The sequence below is a fragment of the Alosa sapidissima genome, chromosome 10 (genome assembly GCF_018492685.1).
Source record: "Alosa sapidissima isolate fAloSap1 chromosome 10, fAloSap1.pri, whole genome shotgun sequence".
NCBI lineage: Eukaryota > Metazoa > Chordata > Actinopteri > Clupeiformes > Clupeidae > Alosa > Alosa sapidissima.
In genome coordinates, this window is record NC_055966.1 from 10399617 (window position 1) to 10402806 (window position 3190).

General features: G+C 41.5%; 1 long non-coding RNA gene across 1 annotated transcript; it reads right to left on the reverse strand.

Annotated features, from left to right (window-relative positions):
- Positions 1 to 307: 307 nt before the first annotated feature.
- On the reverse strand, positions 308 to 1107 carry LOC121720093. Its single transcript, XR_006034441.1, has 2 exons — positions 770 to 1107; positions 308 to 676 (listed from the first exon to the last, which is right to left on the reverse strand). It is a non-coding gene; the product is annotated as an uncharacterized LOC121720093 (long non-coding RNA).
- Between the last annotated feature and the right edge of the window lie 2083 nt (positions 1108 to 3190).

The window sequence follows — 3190 nt, forward strand, 5'->3', positions numbered from 1 at the left end:
GAGCAAACTAGACGTCAAAGTCCTTTTAGGCAAGTCCCTCCACTCGGCGGCCATATTGTAACGCTTTTTGGGTACTTATCTGGCATCTATTTTGGCAGAAATGCGCGTGCGCAATGCTTCACGACACCAACTTTGCTCCACCGGCAAGTTCACAACACATGATTGGCATGATGTATTCACAGCACATCACATGATTGGCACAATGTATTTGTCGTAAAATATATCACACGAAGTGTGAGTTTTGAACACCAGCCTAAATTAATTAATTAATTACCACTGTTGGAGAAATGGAAGAGCCAGAACAAAATCCATTTTCAAATTTTATTACTATTAGCCTACAAAAAAAGAAGATTAAAAATGCCCAGCAAAAACATATAATAAAAAACACCACTAGTTATTTCCCTCGTACAGTAATAATAAATACCCCCAACTAGACAGATAACCCACGGAGCCACACCAAAAGTTCAGTCAGCTTTGTCCATAAAAAGCATGCAAGAGCAGCAGCAGTTCAAAGGGCTAAAGATTGCACGAGAGTAGCTGAGCGTCATTAATAGGCAACCGGTCATTAATAGGCAACCGCTCCCACAAGCCGACTTTAATTCCCCAGGAGGCGGTCCACTGGTGTGCGTTGAGCCGGCTCCACAGCAGCGTGCGTCTCTGGCAGGGGAGGCTTCCACTACGGCAGAAAACAGCCCTTGATCAGTGGCATACCAACAGCTGACACACGCGCAAGCAATAGTGTTAAGGCAGGCAAGGGTTTGTACTCAACTTGGGTTGGTGCGTTAATTGACTCCGTCAACCACTTCGGTCCAGCCCTTCTCGATCTCCGGCCAACCGCCTCGGTTTCGTTGTCGTTGCTGGAGTCGGTGCCTTCCACCCGCACCTTGCTGCCGTGCTGCCTCATCTGCCGGTGTCCCCCGCTTCGCCGCACCTCCGCACCTATTTCTTAATTCAGTCCATCAGTCGTTTCAGCGCTGCGTCGCTCATTAGAGGGGAGAGTCAGCTGGCGATAATAATCAGCTGATGGTGGTAATCAGCTGGCTGCACGCAACTGTAGACCCACAACTTAAAAAGTTCAGTGTCCCATTAATTATAATAGTCACAGCAAACAATGCACAGCAAATCATGTGAAAACACAGCAAAAGAATATCCACTGCAAACAAAAGCACACCATATAAATAAGATGAAAACACAGCACACAATTGGGGTCGACAGTCACATAAAACACAGCTGAGGGGAGCTTGCTTTTGACATATTCACATGTCGACTTTTTTTACTGCGGAAGGGGCGAGATATGTGTAGAAAACTGCCATATTGGCGTTACAAACTAACCCCATACATTTCTATGGAGGATTTTTGAAGTGCTGTGTCTCACTAGAAAGTCTCTGCTACGTTCAACAGCGGTGCCTCGAGTAAAACAATGACAATGGAGGAACTGATGTGATGTGGAGAAGAGGAAGCCTATGAAAGGAAGAAGTCAAAAAGTAGAACTGGTGACAGAGAAAACGTGACGACTTTTCTCAGTATGACTGGGCCATTAAAAGTATGTACTGCATTCTCATTGATTGAAGGGTAGTATAAACTTGTTTTGTACGCATTTGGTATCAATCATTATTTTTTTGTTACATACAACTTTTTACATTAATACACAGGATTAGATGTTATAATCCCTTGTGACAAAATCCAAGCTAAAAACACATTCAGAAGTCCCTACCCAAATTAACTTTAAAAAAAAACATGCTAACCACCAATCTGCCAACTAATGGTCACAAACACAAGACAAATGGCCCATCTAACAGCAGTATATAGTCTGATATAGTATGCAGCATGTCATTGGGGTTATCAAGTGGGCACCCTTATTCACCAATGTTTTGTTAAGTTAGGCCCATAACACCTCATGAAGGCTTAACAGTGAAACCAGCGTCCTGGAGACACTCCCCTCCATGCTGCCACCATATTACCACATTGAAATATCCAATACCCAAAATACTCTTAACCAGCCTAAGCATGGTCTAGGTTGGTCCGTCCCGTTGATGTGGACTGAACCATAACCATAAAAACCCTAACCAACCACCATCAACCCAGGCACAGTCCGTCACAAACACAAAACAAATGAGCCAGTTACCTTAGCTTACGCCCCATGTCGCCACCATATTACCACAATAAAATATCCAAATACTCTTCACCAACCATGGTCTAGGTTGGTTAGGTTGGTCCGTCCCGTTGATGTGGACTGAACCATAACCCTAAAAACCCTAACCATATACTATATTTTAGTAATGTACTATATTTGAGCTCTCCTGGGCTTGAAGATTTGAAGGATTAACATGATCTGGTATGAGCCATTTCTAAGCCCTCTCACTTGAGAAACACATGAGCCCTAGCACTAGGTCTTGTGAAGCTGCATGTAAAAGTAGATCAATATGCCCCATACTAAATCATGTTATTAATCCTTTAAATTGTCAAGCCCATTATATGTGGAGAGCTCACATATTAGAACAACATATAACTAAAATGTAGTAGCAACCGTTGTCCTGGATTTTGCCTGATTTAGAGGGAGAGCAGCTTCACAGAAGAGAACTTCTGACGGCAAATGTGAGGAAAAGTTAGTAAACCACCCTTCTTACCTAATTTGAGGGTGCTGATTCTGAATATTTTGTTTACCAAGCTAAATTCTGACTTATAAGCAGCATTTTAACATAAAATAGCGATTCTTTTTGCTTATTTTTTCCTAAATTGTGTTGATTTCAAAAGTAATAACTAAAACCAAATAAATGTGTTCTCTAAATACATGTTTGAGCATTAAAGAAGCCATACTATAGTTTATTAACTTATTTAATGGGAACATGATTACAGTTAACATGTAATAAACTCGGAAATTCTAATCAAAACACAACCATATTTTTATTGCTAACATAGTGAGTCACTCGTGGTGTTTAATGCATTTCATCACAAACTGCATCTACTGTCAGCAACAACCGACAAGTAAAAAACATTTTACTTCTAGTAACACTGGATTTGGTATGTGTGCTTGCCTCCATACTAGAGCTTGATAATGTGCTCTTCTAATATGCCATTGAGCCGCATCACTTGTTGGTGGTAGAGCCTCCGATTCTTAACATCTAGAAAACAGAGTGGCTCTGTCATAGTATGGTCACGATACCAAAATTATGACTTCGATATAATACCT